This window comes from Sciurus carolinensis, unplaced genomic scaffold, assembly GCF_902686445.1.
Source record: "Sciurus carolinensis unplaced genomic scaffold, mSciCar1.2, whole genome shotgun sequence".
Taxonomy (NCBI): Eukaryota; Metazoa; Chordata; class Mammalia; order Rodentia; family Sciuridae; genus Sciurus; species Sciurus carolinensis.
This window is the reverse complement of record NW_025920186.1, coordinates 479,984-502,638: the sequence shown is the minus strand read 5'-3', so window position 1 is coordinate 502,638 and position 22,655 is coordinate 479,984.

Below are 22,655 nucleotides of genomic sequence, written 5' to 3'. Positions count from 1 at the left end.
TGGTTGAAAGCTGTTCCTGGTGGGGTGTTAGTTCTGCCACACGTGTAACCTGCTATCTGTATGGAAAGGGTGGACTTTGGAGACTACAGAAAACCCTCAGACAAATAAATAGAGATGTTGTAATTGAATGTTGACATTTAGAAACTGATGACAAGAGAATGGGAGAAAGGGTGGGACACACTGACAAAATCTGTTACAACATTTTTATTGATTTTACAACTTTTACTTCTATCAACTACCAGCCATTCATGTACCAATCTTGAACACTGAAGAAATATATTTTGCCTTTAACCTAGAGCCATAACAATTCTTGGTTATAAAATGAAGATTACCAATTGTATAACCAACATTGTAATTTATAAAGTTTATATCTGGGTTTATAGGTTTTATATAACTTACATGAAGATAGAGTGAGTGATGACTGATTTCCTTAGGAGTTATTTAGAAGAAATTTTCAAAGGATTGGGTAGTAAAAATTACATTTTGTTTTAAAATTTGTCTTTTCTTTAAAACATCAAATTGCCAACTCACTTAAATTCAGCTCATTAAAATGTAGTTTGGTAAAGCTAACACTGCTTTAAGCTTACAAATATATGTAAAAAAATTTTGGTATGACCAATCAATCCTTAAAATTTTTCTAAGAATGGTGGGCAATAGCATACTTACTCAATTACATGATATTCAAGGCTTGTTTAAAAACTAAAATGTTCCATTAAGCATAAGTTCACATGAGCATTGCTCTCCTTTTAATTTCTCCAGTGTGAGGATAGCCATGAATAGTCATTGTGTAAAGGTATCAAAAAAAAAAAGGTCAAAATACAAGACTTATGTGCTGAAACAAACTAAACAAAAATCAATTATTAAATTATGAGGTCAACATGAGAGTATTTTTTCCTTTTGTAGAATTGGAGGAAATGAACTTTCCTCTCGTGATTCTTTATCCATAAATAACTAGAGGAAGTTAGAAGCTTTATTTATTTTTCCCACTTTAGTTCAAATTAAGAATTCTGCCAACATACCAATTGGAATAAAAACTCTTGAAAAGTGAATTTAATTCTAGTTTCAAATAGATTGACACACAAACCTAACTTATTCATAGATTTCTGAAATGTGCTCAATGGAACCTTTAAACACAACTCTTATGTGATGGAACTTTGCCAGAGTGGTGCAGAACATATTTTAGACTGAGGTGACCTTAATACCCACCTAGTTACATCAAAATTCTACAAATTTTTAGAAAATCCTTGTAGAAGGAGATACTAGAACCTGACTTGAAACTATTACCCATTCTTCCAGCAGAGTTTCTGCTGCTATTTTGGGGGGCTCAAAATTCGACTACACCATCTCTGCCCTTCATAGAAGAAACAGTTATTTTGAGACAGTTTGAATTGGAGATAATCTTTTCCCAAATCTTATAGACAACTAGGACCTTATAATTGTGCCATGTTAAAATACTATGATTCTGAATATTCCCTCAGTCAACCCAATTTTTATGTGAAGAATCTGGTCTCTCAGAAATTTTCTGGTCACAAATAATTATTTTTAAAATAGAGATGACTAGGGTTAACCTGTTGCTTTTTAAAAAGTGGTAAAATAAGAATAACACAAAAATTATCAGTTTAACTAGTTTAAAATATACAATTGTGGTCTTTAGTATGTTCAAAATGCTCTGCAAAAGTAACCTATGTTTACTTCCAAAACATTTTTCTTACCCCAAATGAGACCCTGTAATCAGTAAGCAGTCATTCCTCATTTCCTTTCCCCTCAACCCCTAACAATCACTAGTCTGCCTTTTGTTTCTGTAGATTTACCTATTCTGGATGTTTCAGACAAATGCAATTGTGCAGTATGTGGCCTTTTGTGTTTGGTCTTTTTCACTTAGCATAATGTTTTTGAGGTCCATCCCCATTACAGCATGTGTTAATACTTCATTCCTTTTAATGCTTTAATAATATTCCGTTATAGATATATATCGAATTTTGTTTATTCATTGATGTACATTTGGGTAGTTATCACTTTTTTGGCTATTGTGACTACTGCTCTTATAAACATTTGTGTTCAATATTTATTTAAATTCTGGTTTTTAATTCTTTGTAGTATATACCTATGAGTGATTGTATTCAATTCTACATTTAATTTATTGAGGAACCAAGTCTATTACTTTCAACTTGGAGAGCAGCGACGCAATAATTTTGTTAACAATGCCATGCCTAGAAGCACCTTAAAACGTTCATAATTATTGATTTTTCCTGGTAGAGGAAATATTAAATAAACGTAGCTTAAGTTGCACAATGCAAACATTTTGTTGAACATTCACTCTAGTTCTTATGCATATAATAACATAACAGTGATAAAGATAAAATAATCTTGATTTTGAAATTTGTTTCACTATGTACCAGGAATTATATTTGACTGCTTACAAGATAGACTAGAAATAACAGAGGTGTTTATTCTAGAACACAAGACTTCATAATCTCAGAATTATTGATGTTTGAGGTGGGATGATTCTTTGTTGTGGAAGACTGTCTTATGAATATTTAGTGTTATCCTTCATCCTTACTCTCTAAATAACAGTACACCTCTCCCCCAAATTGCGACACTCAAAAAATTCTCTAGATATTGCCAAATGTCCCCTGGGTGATAATGTAGAAGAAATCCATGGCTTCTTTGGCAGCTCTACAATATTACAAGATTATATATATATATATATATACACACACATATAACATATATGTGTATATATATATATACACATATATAACATATATGTGTATATATATATATATATAGATAGATAGATATGTATATATTTATAAATTTTGTTGCATGTGTATGGCAGGAAGGTTTGAGGCTTGAACCCAGGGCTTCATGCTTGCTAAGCATGTGCTATACTACTGAATTACATCCTGAGCCATCGTTCTGTTTTTTAACTATTAATTCCTTAATATGTGGCTGTTATCCTCAAGATCCCTTCATGGTGTGAAGATGGCTGCAGCAACTCGGCCATATGTTTCAGGTATGAAAAAGAAGGAGCTAAGTTAGGTCCTTATCAAAATAATTCCTAAAAGCCATGCCAAAAACCTTCTGTCTACATTTCATTGACCACCTCTGTCTGTACTGGAAGCTTGGATAAATATTTCATTGCTTGGCTAATTATCACACCCAAAAGGTAATTTTTAATTTACTAAGGAAAAGAAGAAAAATAAATATTGCATAGTCAACTACCAGTCTCAATCACAAAATAGCAGATTCATCTTTGATTGTTGAGATGGGAGGTCACATCCTGATTAGGGGTGGTAGCTTTTTACCTGATGGCATTGTGTGTTCATGGTGTTTGTCCCCTTGGAAAGAAATTTATCCTATGACAGGACAGGAGTTGGTCTATTTTCCAGGTATAGAAAGGGCCTTAAATTGGCTTAGATTGCAAAGCATGAAGTGAATTGATATAATTTTGATGGTATATGGATAGATAGACAGGTTGGTCAACACTTTCCTTCATATATTATTGAAGGCAAAGGTAGCTGTAGCAACAACATTCCTATAAGGATTTAGTCAGGCAGAATTTTGAAGTTTCCAGCCTCATGTAGGTGTGTCTGAGCTCCAGTCCCATTAGTAGTATTCCCAAACCCAAGACTAGAATGAGAATTAGTAGGAGTCACCAGCATACATAGCTGGGTGAGACACAGTGGTGTTCTCACAAAGATCATCAGTTTCCAGAATAGTGTTAATACAACAGGATGGTTAGGCCAGAGCAGAAATAAATGGAGGACTTTTATGGATTTTCTAGGGAAAAATTGCTAGGACACTTAAGGCAAATTAGGAAAAAGAACAAGGCATGAAAGTAGAGGGGAGACTATTAGAGAGGAGGAAGGGAATGGGGAGTAGAAGGTAAAGGAGGGGCATGAGAATGGTGGATATGATCAAAGTATATTACTTGCATTTATGAACATGCCAGAATGAAATTCATTTTTATGTGTAAATAAAATACACTAAAATAGTGGTTTCATGATGAGCAGGGATTATAATACTTGTAGTATAAAAATAGACAAAAACTTTATTGTCACTGGTTGGTAAGATTGGTGTCAGAGGTTGAATTATGCTCTCCCAAAGACAGGTTGAAACCCTAAACCATGATAACTGTGAATGTGAACTTACTAGGAAAAGGTCTTTGCCAAATTATTTAAGTTAAAATATGGTCATGCTCTATTATAATGGGCCCTGATCTCATATAACCTATGTAGTTATAAGAAGAGAAAACAGAAACACATGGATAAAGACATATGGAGAATGCCATATGAAGGTTGAGGCAGATATTGGAATGGTTAATCTAAATGCCAAGGAAAGCAAAGGATTGCTGGCAACCATAGGAAGCTAAAAAAGGGATGTAGAATAGACTTTTCCTCAGAGCCTCTAGAAGGAACCAATCTTTGTAACACCTTGTTTGTGTATTTCTGGTCTCCAGTACTGAAAGAAAAGGTAATTTTTTTTCTGTTTTACCACCCAGTTTATAGTATTTCGTTATGGCAGCCTAAGAAAACTAATATAGCTAGAGCATATTTTTGATACACATAAAATATAAACTTGCATTTACTCAGAATCTGTCTAGTTGCATTTGTCTTTTGTACAGAATTTAATGTGAATTTTTGTGATGGACAGTGCCAATAGCGTCTCATTAACTTGCCCCTAAAATATCATAAACTATTTTAGTTGTAGGAGCTTCTAAAAAACACCTTTTGATAACATTTATTGAAAAGTTCCCACTTCAGAGATTTTCCATGTGATATACATGAAAGTACTTTATTGATGATAAAATGTGATATGATTATTAGATTCAATTGTGTTGTCAGTATTGTTTTATAATTGTGCACCTGAAAAATAAGTGGTCAAAGGAGTGTCAATAAATGTAATTAGATTTTTAGCCTGTGTGATTCCAGGAGCAAAACAAATAATGGTGAGAAATGAAGTTAAGAAAGGTCTCTCAATAAACAGCTCCTAACAATTGCATCTTGTTATAAAATTCATCAATAAAAAAAATGGTCAGAAAAGCATTTGGAACAGAAAAATGCCAACAGGGTACACTGGAGCTTCATTGTTCTGTGATGTTGAAACTGTCAAAGCCTAGCATTCGATGTGCTTGACAGATCATTTCAGAGCCACCTCAGGCTACCAGCAATGCATGACCTGCCCTTTTCTGTAATGGAAAGACACTAAGAAGATGCTATTTTGACCCTCTCAGAAATATCCTGGTAAGCAAACATGTTAAGACAATCTAAGCTTTGAGAGAATATTCTCCTTAACAATGTTGTTAAATAAATTTAAAACAATAAAATAAAATGGAATAAAATGAAAGATAAGATCTAAGCTCCTAAATTTAGGCTCAGACATATTTATGCCCTGAGCTAAGGGCTGTGGTGGAAGCAGCTCTAATAATATGGTCTAATGAGTTGGAAAAATGGTGGCTTGGTGGTTGCATTGCTGAACCCTACGGCTGACAGCCCAGGCAGAGCCTGTGGAGTGTTTCAGAAAGATGTATAAAATGGGAAGAACAGAGTCATGATGGAAAAGCTTCTTGAATGAAAAAAATTATTGAGTGATGTTTTATTTTTCATGGTTCAGTTACTTCCTAGGCACTCCCTAAATCTAAACTTTTCTAGGATACTTTACAAAATCTAAAGGGGTGCTTGCAAATTTATTAGCAAATTCTGTAAGAGGTAAGCCATAATTGTTTTCTATTTTATGATCAGAAAATCAAGGCACAATATTAAGAGTAAAACCATCTCCTTCACAACATCTATCCTCTGCTTGATTACTTGTAAGGAGCTTACCGTCTAGGAAGCATTTACAGATGGCTCTGATTAACTTTTAGAAAAATCTTCTGTACAGTGTTCAGAAATGGGCTATTCTATAACCAGTGATTTCCTGTTTTCCTTTACTTTCCCTTTTGTTTCCCTTTTCATGTGCTAGTATTTCAAGTGTTTGAAAACTTCTTTCATGTGTATATGAAAATATTCTTTTTTCCCTGTATCAACTGTCCTTGGATGCTTCAACTATTTGTCTTGTAAAATATTTTTCTATCATTTTATAATTGTAGCTCACTCAAAACTGATTGGACTCTTAACTGATCGGATTTCTGCCTTAAAATGTAGTATCTGCAATTTTTTTTGCTGTTGTTTTGGTACTGGGGATTGAACCCAGGGGTGCTTTATCACTGAGATACATTCCCAGCACATTTTAATTTTTTAAAAAAATTGAGATAGTGTCATGCTAAGTTGCTTAGGGTATTACTAAGTTACTGGGACTGAACTTGGGGTCCTCCTGTCTCAGTCCTCCTGAGTTGCTGCAATTATAGGTATGTGACACTGCACCTGGTAAGTCCCTGGAATTTTGTATTAACCTCCACAGCAGAATGATTTTCTCTCTTGTCTGGGATGTTAGATATTTATCAGTGTAGGTAATTTTGAGTGTTAACTCTTTTGGAAATTAGATCACCACTTTGAGTAATATGTAGTTCAAGTTACAGTCAACTGAGACCTTTGGGTATTGTGTATGTGGATTTCTATGTTAGGTCACCTGAAATGTATGAATTATTAATTTTTATTCATCCATATTACTTACACAGAATGGTGGGTATCATTGTAGCATATTTATGCATACATAAAATAATTTGATCAATTTTGCTCTACAATATCTTATGATCCCCTTCCCCTTCCACTAATTTCCTTCTTCTACTCTGGTTTTCCTTCTAATTTCATGGATTCTCTGTTTTGTTTTGCTTTTTTCCTTATAGTTTTCACAAATGAAAGAAAATATGATACTTTTCTCTCTCACTTATTTCACTGAAAATTTGGTTTTCCAGTTCCATCCATGTTCCAGTAAATGACATAATTTTGTTCTTTACAGCTAATAAAATTCCAATGTGTATGTGTGTATATTTTTTATCCATCATCTCTCGACAGAGACAATAACTTAGCTACTGTGAATTGTGCTATAATAAACATGGGTATGCTGTATCTCTAAAGTATACTGATTTTAATTCTTTTGGTTAAATACCAAGGACAGGTATAAGCAGATCTTACGGTAGTTCAATTTTTAGGTTTTGTAAGGAACTTCCATACTTATTTCCTCAGTGGTTGTACTAATTTACATTTTCAACACTGCACTGAGTTCCTATTTCCCCTGTATCCTCACGAGCATTTAATGTTATTTGTATTCTTCATGATTGCCATTCTGAGTGGAGTAAGATGAAACATTAGTGAAGTTTTGATTTGCATTTCCCTGATTACTAAATAATGTTGAATATTTTTTCATGACCATTTGTACTTCTTCTTTTGAAAAATGTCTGTTCCAGTCATTTGCCCATTTATCTATTGGTTATTTGTTTTGCTATTATGAGTTTTTGGAGTTCTTTATAAAGTCTGGATATTGGTCCTGTGTTAGAAGAGTAGTTGGCAAAGATTTTCTCTCGATTATGTCAGTTGTCTCTTTGCTTCATTTACAATAGTTTCCTTTGCTATGCAGAAGCTTCTTAATTTGATATCATCCCATTAATAAATTCTTTTATTTATGGAGCTGTAAGATTCTTATTCAGTAAGTCTTTGTGCCTATATTTTGAAATATTTCCCTGTATTTTTTTTCCTTTTAACAGTTGCCAAGTTTCTATTCTTGTGGTTAGGTCTCTCTATTTTAGTTGACTTTTGTGAAAGTGAAAGACAGATTTAGTTTTATTCTTCTACATATGGATAGTCAGTGTTTACAACCACTTGTTAAAGAGGTTGCTTTTTTTCCAGTGCTTGTTTTTGGTAACTTTGTCAAGAATCAGGTAACTACTGCTATGTGGGTTTCTCTCTGTGTCTTCCAGTCTGTTTCATTGGTTTTGTCTATGTGTCTGTTTTTATGCCAGCACTGTGCTATTTTCCTACTATAGCTCTGTAATATAATTTAAATTGAGTATTATAATACCTCCAGCATTGCTTTTAGCTTAGGATTGCTTTGGCTGTTGTTCCATATGAAATTTATAATTGTTATTTTCTAGTTCTGTGAGTAAAATCATTGGGTTTTATACTGGTTAGTAGAGCATTATAGGACCCACAATAAAATTATAAAATATGGTATAACAATATTTTCCTGAGATATCAAGTAATAAATTATCAATGCAAACTCAGTAACATAGAAATAGAAATAGCTAAGTCAATAATGTGCAGAGATAGATTATTGTAGTTTGAAATCTTAACACAATTTTCAGAAGTTCAATTTATGAATTGATTCTTATATAATTGCTAATATTTCAGAAATTGGCTATTGGATATAATTAGACTTTTTCTTTGAGTTTTATTTTTAATTTTAGTTACTACTACATATTGTACAAAGTAATAGGATTTATTGAGACCATTTCATACATACCTATAATTCTGTTTAAATCATGTCCACCCTCTTTGTTTCCTTCTTCCCCTGATCTCTTTCTCCTCTTAATAGTCACTGTTCTACTTTAATGTAATATTCATTTTCTAGATTCCACATATGAGAGAAAACATGACATTTGGTTTTCTAATTTTGATTAACATGATGATCTTCATTTCCATCTATTTTCCTGTAAATGACTTGATTTGTTCTTCTTTATGGCTAACTAATATGCCACCTTGTATACATACACCATTTTCTTTATTCGTTCATCTGTTGAAAACACTTAGGCTGATTCCATGCCTGGCTATTTTGAATTATGCTGTGATAAAGATGGGTATGCAGGTATCTCTATAGTATGCTAACTAAAATTCCTACAGATATTTACCCAGGAATGGTATAGCTGCATCTTATGGTAGTTCTAATTTTAGATTCTTGAGGAACCCTCATACTGTTCCCTATAATTGTACTAATTTACATTCCCATAGTATATAAGGGTTCATTCCCCACTGACATACTTACTAGCATTTGCTATTTTTTGTTTTCTTGATTATAGCATTCTGACTGGGTTGAGATGGAATTTCAATATCATTTTGATTTGCATTTTCCTGATGACTAAAGATGTCCAATATTTTTCATATAATTGTTGGCAATTTGTACTTCTTTTGAGAAATATCTGTTCAGCTCTTTTGTTCATTAATTAGTTGGACTTTTTGATATTTTGCTAATTATTTTGAGTTCTTTATATATTCTTGATATTAATCTCCTGTCAGAGGATTATCTGGCAAAGATTTCTCCCATTCTGTAGGCTCTTTCTTCCTGTTCTTAATTGTTTTTGCAGAAGCTTTTTCATTTGATGCCATCCCTCTTATTGATTCTTGGTTTTATTTCTGATGCTTTAGGTGTCATGTTAAGAAATTTGGTGCCTCTGTTAATATGCTGTCATGTTGAACCTTTGTTTTTCTTCTAGAAGTTGAAAAGTTTCTAATTGAATTCCTAGGTCTTTGATCCACTTTGAGTTGATATTTGTGGGATGAGAGATTGGAATCTAGTTTCATTATTCTATATATGGATGTTATGGTTTAGATATTAGGTGTCCCCCAAAAGCTCATGTGTGAAACAATGCAACAAGATTTAGAGGTGAATGATTGGGTTATGAGAGCCTTGACCCAATCAGTGTATTAACCCCTTGACAGGGATTAACTGAGTGGTAACTACAGGCTGGTAGGGTGTGACTGGAAGAGATAAGTCATTGGGTATGTGCCTTTGGGGTATATATTTTGTTGTGAGGAGAGTTGTCTGTCTTTGCTTCTGATATGATGTTGTGAGCTGCTTTCCTTTACCATACCCTTCTGTCATGATGCTTTGTCTCACCTTGAACCACGAGGAATGGAGAAGGCTGTCTATGGACTGATACTTTTGAAACTGTGAGCCCCCAAATGAAGTTTTTCTCCTTTAAAATTGCTTTGTCAGTCTTTGGTCACAGCAGCAAAAAAACTGACTAAAACAGTGGATATCCTGTTTTCCCAGCTCCATTTGTTAAAAGACTATTTTTTCTCCAATACATATTTTTGGCACCTTTTTCAGGTATCAGATGACTGTAACTATGTGGGTTTGTGTCTCCTTTACATTTTATTACATTGATCTTCATGTTTATTTTCATGCCAAAATCATGCTGTTTCTGTTACTACAATTCTGTAGTATAATTTGAGATCAGGTATTGTGATTTCTCCAGGCTAGTTCTTGCTCAGAATTGCATTGGCTATGCTGAGTCTTTTATTCTTCCAAATGAATTTTAGGACTATTTTTTCAAGTCATGTGAAGAATGTCATTGATATTTTGATTGGAATTGCATTGAATCTGTATAATGCTTTTGATAGAGTAGTCAGTTTGATAATACTAATTCAGCCTATCCAAGAACATAGGAGATTTATCCATCTTCTAAGGTTTCAATTGCTTTCTTCAGTGTTCTGTAGTTTTCATTGTTGAGGTCTTTCATCTACTTGGTGAGATTTATTCTTAAGTACTTTATTCTTGAGGTTATTGTATATGGGATGGTTTTCCTGAATTCTTTCTCAGTATATTCATTATTGGAGTATATGAAAGTGATTGATTTTTATATGTTCATCTTGTCCCCTGCTTCTTTGCTTAACTTGTTTATCAGGTCTAGAAATTTTATGGTTCGTTTTTTAGCAAACAATTTGAATTCTTTTCCTATCTATATTCCTTTAATTTCCTTAAAGTAAGAAAAAAGGGAAAAGAAAACAAAACAACAAACACAGAACAAAGTAGGGAATAAAGCAAAACAAAAGCCCAAGTTTTGTTCTTGTCAGAGGTATTTAAACTGAATACATTTTCCCCCCCAGGATCTCTAAACTTGGTGTTATGGTTTAAATATTAGGTATCCCCAAAGAGCTCTTGTGTGAGACAATGCAAGAAAGTTTAGAGGTGAAATGATTGTGTTATTAGAACTTTAACCTAATTGGTACATTAATTCTCTGATAGGGATTAACTGGGTGGTAATTATGGGCAGGTAGTGTTTGGCTGGAGGAGGTAGGCCATTAGGATCATGCCTTTGGGGCATAAATTTTGTGAACTGAGCTTACTCGCTATTCCTCTCTCTTACATGCTGTCTCTCTCCCTCTTCCTCCCCTCTTTCTGTTTCTTGGTGCCATGTCCTGAGCTGTTTTTCTCTGCCACACTCTTTCACCATGATGTTCTACCTCATGTTGATCCCAGAGCAATGGAGTGAGCCATCTGTAGATTGAGACCTCTGAAACCATGAGCCCCAAATAAACTTTTCCTTCTCTAAAATTGTTCTTGTTGGATTTTTTGGTTACAGAAGTAAAAATGTTGACTAAAAGGTTTAGAATCTTCCAGATATTGGGGGGAAGTTGGGGGACAAACTGTCATCTAGTGTGCTATTTTAAGCTCAGGCCAAACCAGTTAGGGCAGTCTGTAGGTGAAGATTTGCCCCTTCTTATCAACCAGCATGGGATAAGGCAAAGTTTTCTATAGCATAATATTCATTCCAAATGCCTCTGCTTTTCTATCAAGGGATGAGGGTATAGTGATAGTAGGTACCCTCTTCCAGTCACTCTTGCCTGATGAGCCTGTGGTCTCACGCTGTTTGTGCATCTTTGGTCTTAAGAGCCTCAGTCAGTGCACATGTGGACATGGAAAATGTCTAAGATCCAGTGGTATATCCCCTTAATACTTCTGAGTTTGGAGGAAGTGAATTGGTTAATGGTGTCTGCACTGGGTTGGGTAGCCAGTTCTAACTGCAGCACTTCTGGAGCAGCTGCTTCACAATTCCACACACCTGGCCTTGCTCTCCATCACAGAGGTTAAACCCTCGATTTTAAATGGCTTTAAAATTTAGCTTCCTTCCGTCTCTCAGGCCATAATTCACACTTCCTAGATTTTTCAGCAGTTTTGTATCATAGTCACTTCCATGGGTCCAAACTGACTCTTGGAATGGGCACCTTCTGAGTTAGTGAAGAAAAGAGGTAGTTGCATTTTGGAAAAATGTTATCTTTTTGTCACTGTGACCAAAATACCTGACATAAACAAATTAAAGAAGGAACTTTATTTTCGCTCATGATTTCAGTGAATAGTTGGTTGACTCCATTACTTTGTTCTGGGGGTGACAGAGAACATCATAGTAGAAGGGTGTAACAGAAGAAAGCTTCTTGGCTCATGGCATCTGGGAAGGAGAGAGAGGGAGGGGGAGAAAGGGAGATGGGGAGAGAAGAGAGAGGAGAGAGATGGATTAGGGAAGGAAGGAAGGGGAAGGGTCCAGGAATAAGATTTAGTCTCTAAGGGCACTCCCCTTAGTAATCTACTTAATCCAACAATGTTTCACCTGCCTACAATTTCAATACTTATCTGTAGTTCATTCATCTGTTATTGGATTAATCTATTGATGAGGTCACAGCCCTCATAATCCATAAACTTCCACAAAAGCCCCACCTATAGACATTACTTCATTGGTTGTACAGATGTAAACGTGTGAGCTTGGGGTACATTCCCAATCTAAACCATAGGTTCCATACATGGTCCCTAAAAGCTCACGCCAACCTCATAATGCAAAATTCAGTTGATTTCTAAGAATTCCCATATTCTTAAGAGTGCCAGCATTGCTCAAAAGTTCAAGGCCAAAGTCTCCTCTGAGACTCAAGGCAAACTCTTAGCTGTGAGCCCCTATAAAAATCAAAAAACGAGTTATGTACTTCTAACATCCAGTAACACATAGTAAAAATTCCCATTCCAGAAAATAGTAACAGGAGCATAGGAAGAAGGAGTGGACCAAAGCAAGACAGGTCAAATATTAAATTCTGTAGCTCCACATCTGGCATCTGGGGCAAGATGTGAGTCCCAAAGAACTGGAACAACCTTGCCACTATGCCATTGCCAATTACAGTGAGCATGATTTCTCTCTTGGACTAGCTCTGCTCACTACCTGCAGCTATCCTCAACAGACATTTTATGTTCCTGGCATCACCTTGAGGTCTCCATTGCAGTTTTGGGATCACTCTCTTGGGCTTCCCACAGGAATTCTGACCCTAGGACATCTTGTATGGGCTTACAGGTCTTCCTGTGAAATCTGCATGGAAATCTTCATGACCTCATAACTCTTGCATTCTTTGTGGTTGCAAACCAACACCATGTGAATGATGCTAAGGGTTGATGCTAGATGGAGCAGTAGCTGGGCCCCTCTTACAACACAATTTCTATGACCTCTGAGTGTCTGAGAGTCAAGCATGTTGCAATGAAGCATGGAAAACAGCTTCCTAGACACCCCTGTGGCAGCAGGGTACTCTGGCACTCTCTTCTTAAAGCAAAGTCTTGCAAACAAATTTTGACGTTTTACTCCTTTGAGCCTGTGATGGGTGGGGTCTTGCCCATTCTGGAGATGCACTCAAGAGATCTTTTATGTTGTCTCAGTGCAAAGTGTTTGGTTTCTCTTTAATGACACTAATCTCTTCAACAATCACATCTTCCTTGGCCCTAATTTTATATGTCCATTTTGACCTAAACTTCAAGTTTTTCAAAACTTTTAAATCTTCTTACTCTCAATTTTCAGTATAAATCAGATTAAAAGCTGCCAGCAGTACCCATGCCATAATCTGAGTGCTTTGATGCCTTGAAAGTTCCTGCACAAAATTAATTGAGTTTTTAGAACATGGAAAAAATATAGACAAGTTCTTTGCCAGAATGTAACATGTATGGTCTCTAGTCTGATTGCCAATGAAGTGCTTGTTCCCATGTGAAACCTCATGAGCACAATCTTTGCTCTCTACTTTCCTTTTGGCATTCTGATCTTCTGAGATGCCACCAGACTTGCCCATTAAGCTCTTATTGCAACACAATAAGGATTCCCTGCCTTGCATCTCTAAGATTTCCCATACTACTCCCACAAACTGGTTCCAAATGCTTCTGAACCACATGGTCAGGTAGAGTCACAGCAATGATCACCATTTCTCAGTGCCAATTTTCTCTTTTGGTCTGCTTTTCATTGCTATTACCAAAATATCTAAGGAAAACAAAAGTAGGAAAGATTTATTTTGGTTCACAGTTTCAGAGGTTTCAGTCCATGGTCAGCTGGCTCCATTGATTTGGGCCTAAGGTAAGGTAGAACGTCATGGTGGATGGGCATGTTGGAAGAAAGCTCCTTAACTCATGGAACTTAGGAAACAGGGGAGGGAGAGGGAAAGAAAAAGGGAAAGGGAGGGGATGTAATCTCTGATGACACTCCCCCTAGTGACCTAATACCTCCAACCATGCCCTATCTGTGTATAGTTTCTACCATCATCCAGTAGTTCATTCAGTTTTCAGTGGATTAATCCACTGATGAGGTCAGAACACTAGTTATCTAATCACCATCTAAAAACCCCACCCCTTGATATTACTGTATTGGGTATCAAACCTAGAATACATGAGCTTTTAGGGATCATTTCAGATTCAAAACATTATAGAGTATATGAAATGTGGGGGTTTCTGATTTCCTATGTAGTAAGCTCAGACAATGGGACCCTTCTTAAGATGGCTTCACATTGCCATACTCTATGAATCTTCTAGGAAGTATGGGGAAACTCTTCTGCCATATAGGCTTGCTACCTAGATCCCAGATAACTTGTCTGCTCAGAATGCATATTTTCCTGACAGCAGACTCTGCACTCCTAGATTGCTTCTTCTAGAAGAGCTGTCATGTACTTGGTGTTGGTGTACTCTATTTTCCTTATTTCAAAATCCAGTACTTCTGGGTTTAGCCTAGTTACTGACATCTCTACAATTGTGCTCTAGCCCTTTCCTACAGCTTCTCACTTGAACATGAGGTGCAATTAAGTCTTGTGTAGCAGCAGGTAAATGCATAATGCTATTAGTCTGTCACTTTCACAAACCACCATTATTTATTTATTTTTATTGTATAATTTCTTCTAGAATGCCAGTTTCAACCATAGCAGCTTTAGCAGTTGATTCCTTTAGATTTATATTATCATAAAAAGTTCTCCCTCTCAGTTGTATGTCATCTTATGCATATTTTACTTATCTTTATACTAACTACTGATAATTAAACACAATGGGACTAATTAGAGAGTAATGTCCAGGTCTAAGAACCTTCCTACAGGTTAATAGCAACTTGTTAATCTAGAATCTTACTGTAAAACAAAGATTTAGTTTTGTCTAACATTGTCACATAGTATAAAATTTTCTATTTTGTTCAAATGAATTTTACTTGAATCCAGAAAATTATTAGAGAATAGAACAGGGTCAGCAAACTTCTGCCAAATCTAGCAATTTTCTATTTTTAAAATAAAACGCTATTGAAATACCACCATGCTCATTTATTTACATATTGACTATGACTGCTTCAGCAGTTTACAATGTCAGAGTTGTTTAGTGTGGCCCACAAAGCCTAAACTATTTACTATTTGCCCTTTTCAGAGAAAGTGTGATGACCTCTGGAATAGAAAGACTTCACTCCTGCAATTGCCATTTTTTCTGTCTACATGATTACTTTTTTCCTGTCAATAATCTATAATATTTTCCATTTAAAACAACAAATAAAAGCATATTTATGTAGATCCCTCCCCTTCTAGATATAATCCTTCTAATTTTCCTATTTTCCTTTATAAAAACTTTAGTTTTCTCTATTTCCTCTCTCTTTTCTCTCTTTATTCTCACTTGAATGTACTCCAGTGTGGCATTCATCCCTTACCATTCCTCTGAAATGACTTTGTTCAAGTTCCCCAAGTAACTTTCACATTGCCAGACTGAGAATGAAATATTCTCTGTTCTCATCTTACTTGACCTATCATTTCTCTCCAGATGCAATGTAGTTTCTCTTTCTTAAATTACTTTCTCCCCTTGGCCTTCAGAACATGGTTCTCTCCCACTTTCCTTTGTGTTCTTTTCATCTTACTTTTAAACATGGTCTTAGGCACCATCCTTATCTTTTTTTTCCCTCTGTCTTACTCACTCCCTTGGTGTTCTCATCACATTTCACAATTTTAAAGATTGTCTCTATATGTGATGGCTTTCATGTATATATTGTTAACTTGTTCTTCTTCACTGGGCTCCAATGCCAACTAGACATTTCCACTTGGATGACTAACAAATATCTTAAAATTAGCATGTTATAAAACAAAGTCTTAATTTACTCTATACAGTACAAATCCCCTTACAGTCATCTTCACTGTATTAAATAAAAATCATAAGTGTTCATTGTTTATATTGTGTGTATGGGCCTTATTCTTGATTCATTTCTTTCTCTTATTATACTCCACATGTATCCATCAGCAAGGTCGGTCATTTTTAAGTTTCAAAACATACCATAAACTAGACTATACATACCCCTTTGGCTGCTGCTATGCTAGTCTGAGGTACCATTATCTCACAGTTGAATTATTTCAAAACTCTCCCAACTAGTTTGCTTCTACCCTTGACCCATGCTCCACCCTGGTCCCATAATTATTTGTAAACATGACATTTACTTTAACTCTATTAAAATATAAATCAGATCATATTTGTTCTCAGTACCATCTAATAGTTTTCCCTCTTATTCAGAATCAATTCTTAAATCCTCTATGACTTATGAATCCCTACATGATCTAGCCCCATTTCCTTTCAATCTCATCCCTAAAACTTTTAACCTTGCTCATTCCTTTCTGGCCACATGATCTTCTGACTGGCTTGCAAATACATCAACATGTTTTAGCACTTACCTATGTTGTTCCTTTACATGAAATCCTTTCTTTTCATGCAGTCACATGGCTTCTATTCTCACCTCATTCTGCTCAAAACTTACATTAGCAGTGAACTTCCCCAGGCACCCTGTCATAACTCTCTATACCCTTAACCCTTGACATATTGTTAAGACAAACATAAACCAAACTAATTCTGTGGTACATATATTAGTATTATTATTTTTTTTTTCAGTGCTGGGGATTGAACCCAGGGCCTTGTGCTTGCAAGGCAAGCACTCTACCAACTGAGCTATCTCCCCAGCCCCATATATTAGTATTAGACAAAATTTTGAATCAAAAACTTGTCAGAGTGAAGAAGATTATTAAGTAAAAAATGTTCATTTAACCAGGAAGGCGTATAAGCCTTAATTTATATGTAGCTAATACATAGTATCTGTTAATTACATGTGCAATATAGCAAAAATGGTAAAGGAATGCAATAAAATTTGAATAACTGACAAATTAAACTCTTTTAGTAATTGGTAGATCAATCTGACAAAAACTTTAACCCTGGGGAAGATTTTGATATTATAATTAAGAAGCTCAATAGATAATATATATCTAAAAACCTGCACTTGACAATTGCACAGTATAATTCTGTAGAACACATTTTAAAATAAATATGGCCACCTGCTAATTCAGAAGAAAAACCTAGTATAGTGCTATTAATGGTTAATAAAATGATAATAAAACTTATATTTCCCATTTTAAATAGCCTTGTAAATAACTCATGGGTCATAAAACTACAGACAAAATTTTAAATACACTTAGAAATGAAAGAAAATATGTCAAATCCTGTGAGATGTAGCTGAATAGATATATAAAAAGAAAATTTTATTCTTAAATAATTATATTAGACAAAGAAGACTGAGAATCAATGAGCTTTGCATCTAACTTAAAACAATAGTCAACTATAAAACCAAGAGAATAATCTTAGAGAAAGTAGAATGAAGGAAGTAATACATAGATAATTGAATGATTTATTTTTATTTGAGAAGTAAAAGTTAGATATATTTATTTGCAGAACATGATATTTTGATACAAATATACATTGCGGAATGTCTAAATCAAGCTTATTAACATATGCATTATCCCACTTTTTTGTGGTGAGAACAATTAATATTTATTATCAGTAATTTTCAAGTACATATGGTCCCTGACTTACGATGGTTTTATAGTAGTGCAAAAGTCATATGCATTCAGTATAAAAGTATACTTCAAATTTTAAATTTTGATCTTTTCCCTGGATAGAGATATATGGTATGTTACTTTCTTGCAATACTGTACAGCAGCAATGAGTTGCATCTCTAGTCAGGAAGGTGATCCAAGGGTCAATAACTGATACACTATAGTTTATTGTATTGCTAAACTAGGATTTTCAAGAAGTTAAGTGTGCTAAATTCATTTCATTTTACTTTTTGTTTACTGTGCAACAGCACACCAGAACTTCTTGCTCCTATCTAAATGTAACTCAGTACACATTGATTAACCTTTCCCTATCCCTACCTGCACCCTCTACTTCCTAACCTCTGGTGACCATTATGCTACTGTTAATTTCTATGAGATCAACTTTTTTATATTCTGCATATGAGTGGCATCATGCAGTACTTCTCTTTCTGTGCCTGACTTATATCACTTAGCATAATGATCTCTAGAACCATCTATGTTATTTAAAAGGACAGGATTTTATTCTGTTTTATGTCAAATAGTATTCCATGATGTTTATGTACCACACTTTCCTTATCCATTCATCAGTTGATGGTCACTTAGGTTGTTTCCATTTCTTGATTACTGTGAATAATACAGCAGTGAATATGGGAGTGCAAATGTCTCTTTGACATACTGATTTCTTTTCCTTTGAACTTATATGCAGGAGTGGGATTGCTGGATATAAGTTCTATTTTTCATTTGTTTGAGGAACCTCCATACTACTTTGCATAATAGCTACACTAAATTTGCATTCCTACCAACAGTGTGCAAGTGTTACCTTTTCTTCTCATCCACAACAATATTTGTTATTATTGACCATTTTTTAAATAGCCATTCTTTCTGGGGTGAGATTTTCTGTGGTTTTGATTTGCATTCCCCTAATTATTGGTTAGATTTAGCATTTTTTTCATGTATCTGTTGGCCATTTGAATGTCTTCCTTTGAAAAATATCTATTTAGATCTGTTGCTCAGTTTTATTTGGATCATTTGTTCTATTGCTATTGAGATTTTGGAGTTCTTATACATTCTGAATATCAACCCCTTGTCAGATGTATAGTTTGCAAGTATTTTCTCCCATTAAATAGTCTGTCTCTCATTATCTTGTTTCCTTTGCCATGCAGAAGTTTTTTAGTTTGATGTAATTCCATTTGTCTAACTTTGCTTTTGGTGTCTTTTCCAAAAAATCTTAGCTTATTCCAATGTATTGAAGTATTTCCCCCATGTTTTCTTCCAGTAGTTTCATTGTTCAGGCCTTACAGTTAAGGTTTTAATCCACTTTGGGTTAATTTTTTTAACTGATGAGAAATAACGGTCTAAATTATTTCTTTTGCATATGAATATCCAGTTTTCTCATCATCAGTTTTTGAAAATACTGTCCTTTCTCCAATGTGTGTTCTTAGCACCTTTGTAAAAAAATCAGGTGGCTAGGGGCTGTGGTTGTAACTCAGTGGTAGAGCATGTTTCTAGCATGTGAGAGGCATTAGGTTTGATCCTCAGCACCACATAAAAATAAGTAAATAAATAAATAAAAGTTGTGCCTATCTACAACTAAAAAAAGTTTTAAAAAATCAATTGCCTCTAGAAATGAGTGGGTTTACTTCTAGGTAATATATTTTATTCCCTTGGTTTATATCTATTTTTATGCCAATACCATGTTGTTTTGGTTACTATAACTTTGACAATGCTTTGAAGTCAGGTGATGTAATGCTTCCTGCTTTTTTCTATTTGCTCAAGACGTTTTTTGCCATTTGTGGTGTTTTCTATGGCTCCATATAAATTTTAGAATTATCTTTTCTAAAGAATGTAAAGAATGTCATTGGTAATTTGAGATTACATTGAACTGTAAATTGCTTTGTGTACTATTGACATGGTTAAAATGCATTTTTGACCTATGATATTTTCAACTTAGGAATTTATTGAGATATAACACCTTCACATGTCAAGGAACACCTGTGCACAATATATTGTTATTAACTGTAATCACCGTAATGTGAATACATCCCTTGAAATTATTTCTCCTGTCTCATTGAAATACTGTCTCCTTTGACCAACATTTCCCCAGTGCCCCTACCTCAGCCTCTGCAATTCCATATTATTGTTTTTTTGAATCCTACTTTTTAAAATTCCATGAGTGAGTTTAATAGTGTTAGTCTTTTCTTTTTGTGCTCATCTTATTTCACTTAACATAATGTTCTCCTATTTCATTGGTGTCACAAGTAAGAGGAATTTATTCCTTTTAAATGACTGAATTGTATTCCATTGTGTACACTACCTTATTTTTTTTTTATCCATTCATCAGTTGAGGGACACTTTTTTTTTGGTTCTTTGGCTCTTGTGAATACTGCAGCAATGAACATGGGAGTGCAGATGTCCTTTGACATACTGATTTCATTTCCTTTGGAAACTTCAGGAGTGCGCTAGATCATATGTTAGTTATAGTTTTTCAGGAAGTTCCATACTCTTTGTCATAATGGCTATATTAATTTACATTCCCACCAACAGTATACAAGAATTTACTTTCCTCACATCCTTGCCAGTAGTTGTTTTCTATTCTAACAGGAGTGAGGTGATATTTCCTTGTTCACTAATAAATTTTCCAAAATAATTATGCTTGGATTTGTGTATTCATGCACACAAAAATCATACATTTAACATGCTAAATTTAGTTGCTATCCATTTTCTAATTTTATATTCTGTTTAATTTCTGAGAAAAAATATCGAATATTGATGGGAGGAGATGAAATCTTGACAATTGGAAAGGAATCTTCTTCCTTTCCTTGATTGAAGAATCTTCTCATTTCTACAGGTAAAGAACCAAAACAGAGTACCTGGAAGTATGTGTGTAGTTTTTACCTAGACATTTTTTAGGAAATTTGAATATAAAAGTCTTAAGGTTATTTTCTAGTCATAAAAATCCCATAAAACCTGCAATGAGAGAGTGGAATTATAACCTAGAAAATCTGAGACAAACTCAACTTTGTTATACATTTAAAAATTTCAAATCAATATTCCCAGATAGTGGAAGTTGTTGAGGAGAAAGTGCTAAGCTCCATCCCTTCTCTTGGGGTTCTGTTGGTGTGAATGTATCCAACTGCTGCCCTGTGCTGGAAATTTTAGTTTGTACCTGGAACTCAGTGTTTGCTTTGACTTCCACCCTGAATCTGGACTTACCTTTAATGAGATCTGGTTCTATAGGGCAGGTTTAGAGATTACTAAGCAGAAACATAGACCTGTTCCATATTCTGTTATCATCAGGACTGTGAGTGACAATGGTGGAATCTTATTTTGCCCATAAACACAGATGGGTCTGTCATAAAAAAATTAGGAAACAAAAGAAGGAATGTTCCATTTGTGAGCAGTGTGGTAAGAGCAAAAGAGCAGGCCAGCCATCTTTAACCTTCTTAATCCCTGTACTAGAAAATATAGCACAATAAATGTCAGGCTTTCATTAATCAGGCTAGCTATGGAAAAGAGTGAATAAAAAGATGAGTGAACATTTCCTCTAAAGGGAATTTCTAGAAGTGTAAAACTATTGACAGAACATCTTTTCTAGAATGAAATATGGGATTCTTCCTATGCCGATGTTAATCAGATTTTTCTGTGTAATAAACAATCCAAAAATTTAGGAACTTAAAACAACAACCATTTTTTAGCTCATGGGTTTTTTGATCTGCAATTTAGGCCTGTCTCAACTGAGTTTGCTTAGGTGTCTGTGGTTTTTTCTTGGGTAAATTAGGTGCTGGCTGGGATGATGTTAGCTTGGACACCTTGCCTATGACCCAGGAGGTCTTTTATCCCCTATCAGGCTAGCTTGGGGTTGCTCAATTTGGTGGCTGGTTCCAAGAGAACAAGAACTAGGCTCAGAACTGTTATACTGTTACTTCTATCACTTTTTTTTTTTGCCAAGTCAAGTCACGGGGGCTGTTCAGATTCAAAGGGTGGAAAAGAGACAACACTGCAGGATCAGAGGAACTTACAAACCACATTACAAAGCATCTGTTATTCTATTTACCAATAAAGTAAAGGGGAGACAATTGGGGCCATTTTTGTAAGCAATCTAACATGCCTAAACAGCTTACCTCATTTCAGTGGAGTATGCTATTATATGAAAGGGAAAAGAGTTGAATGTGGACAAATCTGAACATAGGTGCTAATCTTTTGGAGGTCTCAGTGGTATAGATTTTCAATCAACTTTTCTGTTCTTCAATCTGGATTACATCCTAACAGGTATATAACAATAGGTTCTAAATCAACCATATCCTGTAATGTGAAGGAAACATACTATTGAAAAACATGTAGAAAGAGGTTGGGGATGTAGTTCAGTCAAAGAGCATGTGCTTAACATGTGCAAGGCCCTGGTTTCAATACCTAGTACCAGCAAAAATCAAAGACCAAAACAAATTGAAAAGCATTCAGTAGCTTTGGGAGATTCCCAAAATGTGCAATCTAGTCACGAAGAGCAATGGAAAAAGAAAAATAATCTGCTTTGGCATGGATTATTATTTTTCCAGAATATTTATTATTTGTTCACTATAAATAATAGGTAAAATAAGAAAATTCATTCATTCTCATAGTGTTATATATTTTGGAACAGAAGGGAAAACAGTAACCAATCACTTCAAGCATTTTTAATTCAGTGTGTCTTTGAAATAGGACAACCCTTTCATTGTGTAATTGAAACTACTTTATCTCACCACTTGCTTTTAATGACAGAGGTAAAATATTGTGTGAGATCATAAATCTTTCTCGAGGGTGTTATGGACTAACCTTAAGCTTTCATAAAGGGCATAATCTTGTTCT